The sequence below is a fragment of the Solanum pennellii genome, chromosome 10 (genome assembly GCF_001406875.1).
Source record: "Solanum pennellii chromosome 10, SPENNV200".
In the NCBI taxonomy this organism is placed as follows: Eukaryota; Viridiplantae; Streptophyta; class Magnoliopsida; order Solanales; family Solanaceae; genus Solanum; species Solanum pennellii.
Window position 1 is genome coordinate 66,126,423 of NC_028646.1, and position 15,714 is coordinate 66,142,136.

The following is a 15,714-nucleotide window of genomic DNA, read 5'->3' on the forward strand; positions in this document are numbered from 1 at the left end:
TCTTTTTAACGGATGATCAACGTTAGAACTCGCCTTAATGCTACTTGCCGGACCAAGGAGGTAGATAATAGGAAAAGAATTATTAACATAGATTTAGTGTATACTATCTAATAGGCTAGTATTGATTGGTACGAGGTAATAACTTAGTCAAATATCGAATACGATGCTTAATATGAGGTAAAGATAAGGGTTAGGAAAGCAACACACGTAGCCGGACCAAGGTGCAGAGTGAGATTTTCTAGATGCCGAACCAAGGATTTAGAAATACATAACTTATCACTTTGCATGCAAGATACTAGGAAAGAATTGTTATAGTTAGAATTATCGAGTTATGAACCTGTGGGGAACACGTAAACCCTAGTTACTTTGATTAACTGATTAAAACCCAACTTTCAAACCGTTAAGTGTCTCTTTCGATTTTGCTAGTTATTTTTAATCATTAGGAAATACAAACCCCCCTTTTTATGTTTTTACTTTCCAAGGAAGTCATCAACCAAACAATAGTAATAAACAAGTTGAAGTTAAGTCTAGACTATTTTCCTCGTGGGAACGATACCAACCTCACTAGTTGGGTTATTTACTTGACGCGACCGCTTTACTTCTCATTTGAGAAGTAAGTTTGAGCGTATCAACAGACGGAAAGGATTAATCACCTACTAGAGTAATACTTGAGGCACCATGTGATAGCAAGTCAACGGAATTGGGTTGCATTGTTAGACACTGCGCAGTTTTGTTATAATCTGCACAAGTCATCTACAACATAAATGAGCCATTTTGAAATTGTTTTAGGCAAACAACCTATAACGCCATTGGATGTTGCTAAGTCTAAAAATCAGAGAAAAGTGTCCAGCAGCGTACAGGGTTGCAAAGGACAAACTTGAAATGTTGTCTGAAGCACAAGATAGCTTGCGCAAGGCTCACGGTGCATGAAGAAGTATGCTGATCAACATCGTCACTCAGTTGAGTTTAATGTGGGTGAAAAAGTGTTGTGGGAACTTACTCCACAAATCTGGAAATAGATTGCAAGTAAGACTAGGCATCGGGGTTTGATTAATTCCAAACTATGATGGTCCATTTGAAGTGGTGAAACGAGTGAGCGAAGTTGCATATAGGTTGAAACTGCTAGAAAGGTTAAAATTCATCCCACTTTCCATGTGGGTTTCTTGAAACCTTACTTTGCAGATGCAGATGATCCGGACAGAAACAGGTCAAAGAGGCCTCCTCCATCAGTACCTACACAGTTTGATGCTGAAATTGAAAAGATCCCTGATCACCGGGTTTTGGGCACAAGTAAGAAGAATACAAAGATAGAATTCTTGATTCATTAGAAAAGCAAGAGTGCTACTGATGCAGTTTAGGAGAAATCAAAGGACTTATGGCAGTTTGATGCTCAAATCGATGACTACTTTAAAACAGTCTCAATGAGGACATCGAGTTCAAGTGGTGCGGGTGGTCTGTTAGACACGTAAAATACTTTATCTAACTACGTGCAGGCATGACAAGGACTTGGGCATGGTCTTGGCATGCATGAGGGAAAAATAGTACAATAAAGGTTCAAGGTACTTAGGTGTTGGCAAAGCAGCTTGAACGTGCAAGGCTTACGTGTGGGCAGGAGTTATCGAAAAGGCAATGTGTTGGTTTGACGAGTCAAGGCTGTGAAGACTTGATGATGGAAAAACAAAGGCATTCACATGGATTGTTGAAATAAAACTAAGTGTTGGAGGACAGCTGAAATATTCTAGGTGTAGGAAGCAGGCTTATATATTTTAAGTGTTGAAATGTACGCTGAAATATTCAAAGTGTTAGAATATTGTTATTTCGTTTGGATATGGATGTAATTTGAATTATATTCTATCTATTAGAAATATAGTTGTTGGAAACATTAGTTTAAATCCTGTGATGACAAGTGTCGAACAGATGTCGCTTGTAAATGCCGTTTGTAACTGTCGCATGTAACTTTCATGTGCAGAAATTTTAAAAGGTGAAAATTTCTTCTAAAGCAAGAGAGACTGATTCTGGCCTTAGACAAAATTTGTCCTTGTATTGATTCTGAGATTAATAAAGGTTGGGAAGAGTTCCCGTATGTTGATTGTGTTGTTATGATTATTGTTGCCTGAATAAACTTAGTAATGTAATTCTATACTTAGTTAAATTCGTGTGAGTGTAAGACTGAAGTTTGCAAAGAGTTGTAGACTTCTTGTGAGTAGTGCTAGAAAAAAACACCGACCCTCTTTTACCTTTCATAAACTCGTTTTCACCTATTTTCTATCGTAGTGAATTTTGTTATAAGTGATCAGGAAATGAATAAGAAAGTACATTACATAAAATGATAGTGTTAAACTGTTAATTGAAGAAATATTAAAATAATGGTTAAAAAGGTTAGTTTGATAGAGGTTATAAAAAAGTTTCTTCCTTCATTTCAATTTCTGTGTCTTAGTTTGACTTGGAATGAGGTTTTTGAAAGACTTCTGAATCTTGTGATTTTAAAACTAAAAATGTGTGTAATGTACCAAAATGTTCTTTGATCTTCTGGTCTTAAATATTCCACGTAGGATCTTTGATTTAAAGAGATTCTAAATATATTAAGTGACATTCTATTTTAAATTGACTAAACGGATAGTAAGACACATAAATTGAAACAGAGGAAGTTGTTTCTTAGAAAAAACAATTGAATGTTATCAAACATTATGAGACGTCACAACATAGGAAGAGTGTCATATAAGTCGAAGGAGGGAGTACTCTGCATTTGTGAAATAGAAGGAGACACTTTTAATTTTTGGAAGTCAAAATAGAACCTTCCAATGTCATTCAATTGCTAATCAATCTGTAGAAGGCAGAACAGAATAATAGTATATAATTTTTTTTCCATGTAAGGCACATAGTGATGATTCTCAGCAACTTTAGGTCTTGTCTGTTGTGTAATCTTGAAAGATAAAGTGATGGTTTGGATTTCATGCTTTATTTACTATCAGGAGTTTCTGGTATAATATCTACAGAACTAAGTATCTAACTACTTGAACTTATCTGATGGAAGTTCTAAATATCATACATAACACTAGTGACAGCTATTGGCAGCTACAAGGATTGACTGCTATCCATTTATGTTGTCTTGATTGAGAAATGAAGCTTTCATATGGCTTTTATCCAACTAGAAGTCTTACCTTTATCATGAGAAGTCACATATACATGTAGTAGAATTTCACTTCTCCATATATGCCTCAATCAACATTTCTGAATCCCTGCTTCAATTGAAGCCCGAATATGCATATACCTCACTGTTAACAATACGTACTATTGCTTACAGATGTTTTAGATGAAGATATCTAATAAATAACTTGCATATTGTCTGCATATATGGATTGTGCACATTCATTGGAAACTCCAGTCCAACTATCACTCTTCTGTTTTTGCAGGCTTTTGAGTGAAAATCACATATCAGGTTCTTTACCAGAAGAGCTCGGTTATCTTCCTAATTAGGCTAACTTTCAGTTGGATTTAAATGATATATCAGGACCAATACCAAAATCGTTTGCAAACTTGCCAAAAGTTGCGCATTTGTGAGTTCTCAGTAGAATCTAAAGATACTGTACTGGTTGTGGTGGCATGGATGTGTTTAGTTTCTGTACTGATCATTCTTCTTTTGGATGCAGCCATATGAATAACAATTCAATAAGCGGTCAAATTCCTGTAGAGCTGTCTGCTCTACCTCTTCGACACTTGTAAGAATCACCTTATCCAACAATATATAAATACTAGTAAGTTTCATGTTTGGATTTACTTGATGTGCATTATTACAACCTTCTGGACAACAACAACTTATCTAGTCACCTTCCACCAGAGCTTACACAGATGCCGAGCTTAATGATCTTGTGTTACCTGTCTTTGAAATCTTAAGCTTTTGTTGTTTCAATTTGTCTAGATTCTCAACAATTTAATGTCATTTCAGCGTTAATAAACAAACCTCAACACCTCCTTCCCCCTCACAATATCTACTTTTGCAGTCAACTTGACAACGATTACTTTGAAGGCTTTGTGGTTCCAGCTTCTTACAGCAATATGTCCAAACTTGTGAAGTTGTAAGTTACTAATATCTAGGGTTTTTTTGGTTTATGTCCCCTTTCCTGTCTGATGATATACATGCCCATTTTCACCTAGCAAGAATATGGAATTTCTAAGGATGTTTGCCATCACTCAAGGTTAAAGACCATTTTTATCCCAAACTTTGATCAGAAAACAAGTCCCAGTGACCAATCAGAAATAAATATGTTCTCCCTTGTGATGTGACCTTTTCAGGTGCTAGAATTACAAAAGGGGATATTCAAAAAAGTTTTCTCCATATTACATCAATGTACTGTCAATAAGGGTTTCCCACCTCCTCCTCACAATAAATGAGAGGCTACAACATTATTTTCATTCTTTGGCAGTGGCCTTTTGACATAACATGGAGTGACAATCTAAGACTGACGGAGGAACTCAATACTATATTATGAAGCTTATTGTGGTTATCTAATGATTATATTCACCATTCTTTAATTAATATTCTGCATACTATTTCATCAAATCTGCATGAGTCTTAGGAACTGCAACTTGCAAGGAACAATTCCTGATTTGAGCACAATAACAGGCCTCCTATACTTGTAAGCATACTTCATTGAGAAATTCCTCTGTCCAATTATACCATATTTTGAAGCTTATGTTCTTGTAAATATAACCTCTTATAATGTTGATATCTGCTAAATTTTTCTTAATAGTTTTTATTTACCGGATGCAGTTGAACTCATTTTCCATTCAATTTGCTTTGAAAACTCAAAAGATAGAAAGTTAAGTTTACAACCACTGACAATGCATCTGATGCAGTTTCTCATGTCAGGGACCTTAGCAGAAACCAACTCACGGGAAATATACCTGCCAATAAGCTGTCTGATAATATCACAACCATGTAAGATTCTGTTAAAATATTAAACTGCTTAAATCTTTCTGGTTAATACTACCAACTTTTAATCTCACTCCCTTCTTCTTCTCCCCTCCCCCTCCCTCACTCTCTATCAGTATTTGTGCGTGGGTGGTCTAATGGAATTACTGTCTTTAACTCTTTTCTTTTTGATGTTTGAGTGACTCAGACTTGCTAATATCAGACTCTCGATAGTGAAGTAACTACTTTGATGATGATTGCAGCGTTCTGTCAGGAAACATGCTTAATGGTTCTATTCCTTTGAACTTTTTTGCCCTTCCAAATTTGCAAAGGCTGTAAGGAGCTTCATTTGCTCAATCTTTGCTTCTTAATCCTCAGGTTATTTCAAATTTCATTCCGATACTATAATAGCTGTAGTATTGACACTTTCCTTTCCTAAAATTATTTTTCTTGTAGGTCACTCAACAATAATAGCTTAAGTGATTTTGTGCCAACTACCATTTGGAAGAATAAAACATTTTCCGCAGATGCAAAACTTAGATTGTAAGAGTATCATTTGTTTATTTTCCCCTTATCAGAACTTTATTTTTCATTTTTGTGGTGTATACTTCCCCACAATTGGTTGGCTATATAAAGATGTTAACCATAAGATACAGATAAAAGCTTTTTGTAGAGAATCAACCAAAATTTATGTGTCAATTTCAGTTTGATAGTTATTCAGTGCTTAAGTAGTTTTGGATAGACAAAGAAGGTATCCAGGAAAATAAAGTACAGATATGGAATAATATGTCTATTAGCAACAAGGCTTTTCTATCTCTCTAAAGTTAAAGTAAGGGATAATGTGTCCGGTGTTTTGTTTTGCTAGAGGTAATATAGCATGTATTTTTCCTCTTACTAAACCAATGTATGCCTGACTAAGAAGTGGCCCTCATAAGTTCTCAGATTTCTAGTCTGATCCAGTCGATCTTCTTTGTGCATGAACCTTCAACGTAATTTACTCTCAGATATTTCAGGGATTCTTGATCCTCCTCCAAATGTCGACATTATGTAAGATCATTTTTCTGCTAGTTTTGAACATACATATTTGTGTTACTTTTAATTTTCAGCTTTTCTATTTACTAGTTCTTGGACACGTACAATGCATGTGTATTCCACACTAATTAATGCAAATGAAAAGAAAACTCTAAATAGAAAATGGAAGTTCAAGGGAGAAAATGTGTCGTGCAATAGGCTCTATTTTGCATTCTCATTTGTTACACTTCAGTATTCTATTTTGAATATAGGTAATTATTTTTATATATAAAAATCTGGGTGTCATTATATCTTGAATAATGAAATTGAAGTAGTTCTGGAATCATAAGCGAGAAAATTCATTTTAAAAAGAAAAGAGAAAAGCAAGCCCACAGTATCAACAATCTTATATCCAGTTTAAACTGCGAAATTGAAAGGAAAACTGGTTAAAAAGGCAAAAACAAGTGTTGCAGGAAATACACGATATGCCACCTAAAACCTGGTGTCCCAAGTACAAGAGCTTCTAAAGTAGGATTACAATTCTCTATAAGTACTACGACTGTCCAAAAAGAATAGATAGAAATAAATAAAAGGAATGGAGTCACGTGTTGTGGGATAACCAAGCAGCTTACCCTGAATACTCCAATCTATCACCAAATAGATGCAAGATCACCTATCACTAATACTCGGAACAAAATATGCACTCAAATGGTGCAAAAAACAAGGGTGAGTATAAGAAACATGTGTACTCAGTAGCATCATCAATCGACCCTAAACAGCACAAATGCTTACCTTCACACTTCTCAATAACCATATTAATAACAAGTGTAAAGAATCCAAACAGTTAAATGAACAAGGCAGCAGTGTTATCAAAGGCGAAAAACACAAAAAAGTTGTAAGGTTCGTGAGAGCTTTAAGCGCAAAGCACAAATAAAGTGTGGACTTTAATGAAAAAAGGCGCAAAGGGAGAAAAGAATACAAATATATATGTTTAGTCTAAAACTAATAATTATAAACATGAATGACAAAAATATGACCAAAGAAATTGAAAAAAAGTTTATGATAAAGTGAAATATCAATTACTTAGTGCCACTTCTTGATACGAGGCTCATTGGCAAGGAAACGTTTGCCTTAGAATCTTGATGACGACACTGAAGCGCACATAAAGCGAGGCGAAACGCTCAACCCATTTTGAGGCTCGCTTCAGGGCTTAAGTGTGCTTAAAGCGCACCTTTGATAACACTGCAATGCAGTTATAATTATCAGAATTAGTCAAAATTCACCAAGTCAGGCAAGTAAGCTTCAGATAATGCTAACCAAAGAGGTAAGAATCAATATGAAGTATGATAACCAATGCAATGCAAGTGATGTGAGATGAGATGCAATTCAATGGACAATGCACCAGTACACAAACTCCTGCAGTAGGTAGTCGGGACCCATATAGGACTCGCAAGGTCCATTTACTGCCCCCTTAATCCAGTCTGTAGACCCATTGGGTAAAATAGTATCATCACTCCTTCCAGAATTTGGTTTCTTAGAACCATCTAATAATCACTTTATCATCCTTTCGTTCGATTTCGGCCTCTTAAACCCATCAGACTAACCATATGATTTATCAAGTATATAATGCATGAGACATCATCTGAAAGCATGATAAAATGCTAGAGTTATGGAATACATGAACAGATAAAATGCCTTTCAACCAGTTCATACTTTGATTTACAAATAATAGTGAGTTATGAACATCAGATGGTCATATAAGCCATGTATCAACTAACAACTCAATTAGTCATGTTTTCACCCACTGTTATCATAAACTATTTTGATGGGTAAAATTTATATTAATATGAAACCAAGATAGCACAGGACTACAAAGCTACAACATCTCCACAATCATACTACATGCTCCCCCCTAAGAAATCCAAAAATTGGTCCATCCTATCTGAAGGAATATTGATTGTATTGAAGTGTTAACCTAATAAGGGAATACATGGGAGATATATATAGGAGATATAGGAAGGAGTACCAATCCTAATAGGACTAGGATTAAGGAGTATTAATCCTAATAGGACTAGGATTAGTACACAGTAAATACTAATATTATTTAATACTATTTATTTAATACTATCTGTTATTATCCCCCCTCAAGCTGAGCTGAGCGGAAGCGAACGGAAGCTTGGAACTGAGGTAATCGTGCTGTCGGCTCGGGAGAGGCTTGGTGAGAATATCAGCCGGTTGTTCTTCAGTGGGTACATACTGCACAGTCATGGTGCCGGCCTGAACTTCATCGCGAACAAAGAGACAATCGGTATCAACATGCTTCATTCTGGTGTGTAGGACGGAATTCTTGGCCACACAGATGGTTGATTTGTTGTCACAATAGAGAGCAGGAACAGTGTGAGTGGCGCGGAGTTCGCGAAGAATATATGTGACCCACATGGTCTCAGCAGCAAGAAGAGCAAGGGCGCGGTATTCAGCTTCAGTCGAGGACCGAGAGACCTTGGGTTGTTTTTTTGTACACCAGGAGATCAGGTTCGGCCCCAAAAAAACGAGAAACCCCGATGTAGATTTTCTGTCATTTTTATCATTCGCCCAATCTGAATCTGAGAAACCCCGAAGCTCCAAGTCCCCGGGTCGAATGAGTAAACCACGACCAAGAGTGCCAAAAATGTACCTGAGAATGCGTTTTAGACAATGGTAATCATGTTCACTTGGTTGATGCATGCGCTGAGCAACTCGGTTGACAGCAAACTGGATGTCAGGACGGGTAATGGCCAGATACTGTAGAGCCCCAATGAGGCTGCGGAAGTGGGTGATATCGGCAAAGGGGGTGTCGGCTCCATTCGTAGACGAAGAGACTGCCATCGGTGTTGGTTGACTGGTGCATTTTTCCAGTCCAGCTTTCTGCAACAGATCTCGAGCATATTTTGACTGATGAAGAAACAAGCCGCTGCCTGTCCGAGAAACCTCCATTCCCAGAAAATAATGTAACGGGCCAAGGTCCTTCATTTTGAAGGTAGTATGCATAGCTCGAGTGACATCCTGAATGAGAGCTGCAGTAGAGCCTGTAATAATGATATCATCTACATAGACAAGAAGAATGACTGTACCGTGTGCTGAATGTCGAGTAAACAGACTCGTGTCGTGTACGCAACACGTGAAGCCGAGTCCCTGGAGGAACGTTTTCAGACGTGTGTACCAAGCACGGGGGGCTTGCTTGAGCCCATACAGAGACTTCTGGAGTTTGCAAACATGTTGAGGGAAGCGGGGATCAACATAGCCCGGTGGTTGCGTCATGTAGATAGTTTCATCAAGCATGCCATGAAGAAAAGCATTGGAAACATCCAACTGATTGATGAGCCACATTTACAGCCCACTGAGTGACAGTACCAGGCGAATGGTTTCCTGCCGAATAACAGGACTGAATGTCTCGGAGTAATCAAGCCCATACTCCTGATTGTAGCCTTTAGCAACCAAACGAGCCTTGTACCTGGAAATACTGCCATCCGCATTGTTTTTAATTTTGTACACCCATTTACAGCCCACTGGGTGCCGCCCATGGGGCTTAGGTACAAGAACCCAAGTTTTGTGATCAGTCAAAGCCTTAAACTCGTCATCCATCGCATGATGCCAATAAGCATTTTTTGAGGCAACAGAGTAGGTTGTTGGTTCACTATCGGGAAGGGGTGTATTTGGTAGTATGGTAGCCTGAAAGGTTTTGGGTTTAAAGATACCGGCTTTGCCACGGGTTAACATGGGATGAGTATTGGGGGGTGGCACGGGCGGTGGTGATTCGGGGGTGGCCGGGAAGGACCCAAAACGGATCGGGCTGGAGATGTTGTGGGTATGGGGTGGTTCGGGTTGGTTGTGAGTGTGGGTGGTGGTTGCGGGTGTATTGTGGGTGACGGTCGAAGGGGTGATGAGGGGTGGTTGGGTAGTGGGTGGAGGTGTGGGGGAAGGTGGTGAGGGACCCTGTGAGTATGTTGGAAAAAGGGGAAGGACGCCAATGAATGATGTATTTGTGGAGGAGGAAATAGACTCGTAGGGAAACTCATTTTCGACAAATTTGACATGACGAGATATGTAGACTTTATGAGTTTGTGGGTCAAGACAGCGATAACCCTTGGAGGTAGGATGATAGCCCAAAAAAATACAAGGACGGGATCGGGGTTGTAATTTGTGAGTAATATGAAGGCGTAGCCAAGGGTAGGCAAGACACCCAAAGACGCGGAGGTTGGTATAATTGGGAAGTTCTTGGTAAAGGAGTTGATAGGGTGATTTGTTGGAGAGAGTGTGACTGGGCATTCTGTTAATGAGGTAGTTTGCGGTGGCTAGAGCTTCTACCCAAAAGGAGACAGGGAGATGAGATTGATGTAGAAGAGTAACCACCGTTTCAATGAGATGGCGATGCTTACGCTCAGCCACCCCATTCTGTTCGGGAGTGTATGGACAGGAGGTTTGATGTATAATTCCCAGGGATTGCAGAAACTGGCCAAAGATGTTATTGACATATTCCTTTCCATTGTCACTTCGAAAAAGTTTAACATGAGAATTGAATTGTGTTTTGACCATTTTTTCAAAAGTGACAAAGGTGGTGTATGCCTGTGATTTGTGTTTTAGTGGGTACAACCAAGTGTATTTTGTAAAATCATCCACAAAACAAATATAATAGCGAAAACCAGCAAATGAAGGAACAGCAGTAGGACCCCATAGGTCAGAATGAATAAGTTGAAAAGGTGCAGTTGTACGCTTCTCAGATAAAGTAAAAGGTAATTTATGAGATTTAGCAATTGAACAGGAGTCACAATTGTTTACATGAATGGAAGAAAAACCTAATTGAGACATTAAAGAATTTATTATTTGAGTAGACGGGTGACCCAGACGACTGTGCCACAACAGACTGTGGCCATCAGCCGAAAGAGCCACCGGAGCCACAGGAACGCTTTCTGAAACTGGGTGGGCAGACGAACTTGTGCCAGGAAGAACGTACAGACCATGCTCACAGGGGCCCTGAAAAATCACCCTCTTGGTAGTATTGTCTAGGATCTGAAAATCATTAGAGGTGAACAAGAGTGAGCAATTATTGTCTTTTGTGAATTGGTGAACTGAAAGGAGATTGGATTTAATAGAAGGGACGTGGGTAAGGTTACCTAGGTGAAAGATAGCGGTGGGGGTTTTAATGGTACCCGTGCCAGTGTGAGAAATATTAAGGGACTCACCGTTGCCAACAGTAATACCATTGGAGCCATGATATGGATTTGGAGCGTTAAGCTTGGATAGATCAGAAGTAACGTGCATGTTGGCCCCAGTATCCAACAGCCATTCAGAGGAAGGGCCGGCTTGAGATGCATAATTGGCACGGTTATCACTATTTCGGCTCTCCTCATACCGAAACCAGCAACGAACAGCGGTGTGTCCTGTTTTCTGACAGATTTGACAAGTTGGACGATCCCGCTCGTAAGTGCCCTGCCCGCCGCTGGAAGATGACTGCCCGCCGCTGCCGAAGGAGTGCAGGCTGTTGTTGCTGTCGTGCTGCTGACCGTCGTACGGAGGACGACTGCCCTGCCGACCGCCGCGCCCGCGGCCTCCGCTGTTTCTGCCGTAGCCGCCGCGGCTCCCCTGCCGGCCGCCACCACGCCCCCCGCGATAGTTCTGGCTTGCGGTGAGGGCGGTGGCCGGCTCCATAACAGCGGCTTCTCGGAGAAGAAGTTTGCTCTCCAGATCCACGTTGATTTCTTCACTTTTTAGCCACGAGGAGAGAGTAGCCAGGTCAACGGGCGTTGGACTGATGCGAACCGCCTGTTTAATGGAGGAGTAAGCTGATGGGAGCCCCCGAACGACGCACATGACGAGATCTTTTTCGGGAATGATTTCGTTCACGGTGTCGAGGGCTGTGATGATGGTGGAGACCTCGTCTAAATACTCCGCCATAGTTTTCGTGCCTTTGGTAATTGTGTGGAGACGATCACGCAATTGAAAAATATGAGAGTGGGAAATTGATGCATAGCGTGTTGCGAGGGCCGTCCACAGGGCTGAAGCAGTTGTGTAGGATCGGACGTGTTTCTGAACCGTGGGAGAGATGACCGCAATCAAACATGATCGGATCTGGCCATCCACGGCTTTCCAGGCGGCATGGGCCGGATTGGTTTTTTCTGATTTGTCCGTGGCGGTGATGACTGCCGGCGGCGGTTCTGTGCTTCCATCGACGTATTTGAGAAGGTAATTGGCCTCAAGGGCTGTAAGAACGGTGATTTTCCATGTAGGGTAATTTATGTCTGATAATTTTTCGGGAATCAGGGCATGAAGATGCCTGAGAAGGAGTTTAACGCCAGAAGGAAGTGAATCGAGAGGATCCACCTCGGTGGCCATGGCTGCCGCCGCCCAGGAGAAGAGAGGGAACGATCGGTGCCCTAAAGAGAGAAAAAAAACCTAGAGAAAAGAAGATCTAGGTTTTCTGGCTCTTGATACCATGAAGGAATATTGATTGTATTGAAGTGTTAACCTAATAAGGGAATACATGGGAGATATATATAGGAGATATAGGAAGGAGTACCAATCCTAATAGGACTAGGATTAAGGAGTATTAATCCTAATAGGACTAGGATTAGTACACAGTAAATACTAATATTATTTAATACTATTTATTTAATACTATCTGTTATTACTATCTAAAGTACTACTATAACACCAAAGAACAAGTTTTTGATACATTTATTTTTTAGTCTAGCGATCTATGGTCTTTTTCCCTCAAAGAAAGTCTTGTTCCTTTCCAACCAAATAGTCCAAAATATGCAAATGGGAATGAACCTCCATATATGTTTCGCTCTTCCTTTACTCTTTGAGCTTGCCAAACTTCCAAAAGACTATTGATCCTGTGATATAACCAGAGACACACCCATAATGTTCAAAAATAATTTCCAACATTGTCTTGAGAAACTGCAACGTAGGAACAAGTGCTTAACTGTTTCCTGCTCCCTGTTACAAAAAAAACATCTGCTGCACATGGAATAGCCTCTGCTTTGCAGGTTATTTTGGTTAAACGAGCATCCATGGATGCTAACCAACCAAAGCAGGTTGCTTTCAAAGGTGCCTTGGTGCTCCAGATCATTTTCCAGGGTTAGTAAGGAATACCCTGATTATTCTGCTGTAGAAATATTCTAGAAGAACTTTTGATTGAAATAATTTATCCATGTTATGGACTCAACTAACACGTCTGTTTTGTCTCAATCAATTAAGCACATGTTCAGTTGTTGCATCAGTTGACAGAAACCTTCTACTTCCCTATCATTCAAGTTTCTCCTGATAGACGATAGTAATATGCCAGACTGAGTTTCGATAGAAATTTTAACATGTTACATAATGAAGAATCAACAAGTTTTTCATGATGATGGAGCTCATGCCCAAGTGGTACCTTCCAAGCCTAATATATATTTGCTTTTATGTTTAATTCTAAAAACAAATTGCCCATCTTTTATCTCGGTTAAATGTGTTCTAGCTTCACCTGCTAGATTATGCATGTTTTTGTGCAACTGTGTGTCATATTTGCTGGTTGCACCAAATGAAATTAATAATATGATGGGTTTAACCCATTTACTAATATTTTAAATTGCAAATATTTTGAATGGCAGAAAGTTCCTGTTCTTCTTATCAGTCTTTGAAATTTCTGATTAAGCATTCATCAAATTATGACACTAGATAATAACTTTCAGGCTTTATGGAAATCTTGTTTGTGAAAATGCAAATGAGCGTCAGATTACCAAGTTTTGTAAATCAAAAGATGGAGATGAAGAGTATGGAATCTTGAACAATCTCATTCCAAGTTGTGCAGCCCAGCAGCCTTACAACAATTATTTCGAACATGTCCCAACATTAGCGGATGACTGCTTTTGTGCTGCACCTTTTGGAGTTGGTTTTCGTTTAAGAAGCCCTAGCTTTTCAGATTTCCCTCCACATTACAGTGACTTTGAGCAGTGGATAAAAGACAGTGTTAACTTGAATCTTTATCAAATATACATTCATTCCGTTGCATGGCAAAATGGTCCTAGGCTTAGGGCACGTATAAATGATTCCAATGATTTTTCCAAATTTAATGACAGTGTGATAGTACGGATAGCAAACATATTTGCCACCTTTAATCTTACTGTAAGTGATGTCTTTGGCCCATATGACTTGCTCAATTTCACTGCCATGGGATATAGATCTGGTATGTCTCCAGATCCATTGTGTTTCTGCATAAGTAAGATATAATCTTAAATGTTAACATCCTCGTAGACATTGCAAACCTGACAGGAGATGCTTGTGGTTCCTAGATACTTTTGACTACATTACTATAAGTTATTAATTAAGTAAAATCTACAGACCCATTCAGAAATTCAAGAGGTATTGCCTACTATTGTTTAATTTTTTATGTAAAGAATAATTTTATTGTTAATGATACAGACTCTGTTAGAAGAATCTTTGTAAGAAGAACAAAGATCTACTTTTTTTTTTGTATTATGTAAAGATGTCCGACAACACAGCCTTTGTCCTGAATATATATGTCATTGTGACCTTTCTCAAAATACTTTGCATCATATAAGAGAGCCAATAACTTGCTCTATTCTTGTCCTTCTTCCTGCTTTCTCAAGATCAAATTCTAAATATTTTCCTTCTTGCAACCCTTTACCCCCCACGTTGGGAGGAGGGGCAAGCAGAATAAACAGAGGCACTGTAGTTGTAATTGTCTTTGGGTCCATATGTGCTGCAGTTGTGCTACTTATAGCCATAATATGCGTGTTGATTAAAATGCATCGAAGGTTCCATGTTTCAAAAGATCAACCATATGAGTTAATCTTCAGTTACCATATGTGATTTTGCCTCATCTATGGGGAGCTTATTTTCCATTTCTTTCACTCACGCCATTAGGACCTGCTGGTTAAGTAGTCTATAGACTTAACTTTTCTTGGATATTCTTATGAATCACCAAATGAGGTCGTGAAACACACTTTTTGAGCAGTTCAAGCATATAACACAAACTTCGCACCTTATAATTTTCGATTTCCAGCTTCTATAGAACAAAAAGATGCCAATAACCATTCTTTTTCATCTTTATTGTGATTTTCTTGTTTTAATTGTGTATTTAATCAAGAAGTAACACAGAATTTCCAGTGTCAACCATCTTCTTTGTAATTTAACTATGATACTGCTTGATGTTTACTTTAAGTTTCTTTTTAGAAGAGAGTATGGTGCTTTAATTCCTCACATGGCCAGAGAATTTTACGAGTTTTATGCATAGTTTGTGAATATTGCATTTGACAATAAGCTCTCCGCCAATGCCCCATAACCCCTAAAACTAAAAAGTGGAAAAGAAATAAATAGAAAGTGTGATGGGCGTGTATAGCTAAGTAATATCCTTGTTGTAATGCGTCTGCTATTTGTGCATTAATTAGACTACAATTTATGTTCTTTTATTAGTCAGGGTTAATTGATATTCTCAAAAAAACATTATACACAGTGTAGTCCCACAAATTAGGGTCCAAGGAGGGTAGAGTTATCTACCTTACCCTAAGGTAGAGAGGTTGTCTCCGATAGATTCTCAACTAAAAAAAACAGCCCAGAGTAGTCCAGAAAAAGAAATAATAAAAGTATAAGAAACAACATATAGTAACAAAACAGTATTACACAAAACAATATGATAGTCAAAGTACAGAGAACAATAGATAGTAACAGTAATTAATTGATATTTATAAAGTGAACAAAATCAGTTGAAGCTAACTATTGTATCAAAGGTTTATTTGCATTGAAGTCAATGT

At 38.8% G+C, this 15,714-nt stretch overlaps 1 pseudogene; it reads left to right on the top strand.

Moving 5' to 3' along the window:
- The window catches only part of LOC107001497, a 44,054-nt pseudogene that overhangs the window by 18,904 nt on the left and 9,436 nt on the right, over positions 1 to 15,714 (top strand).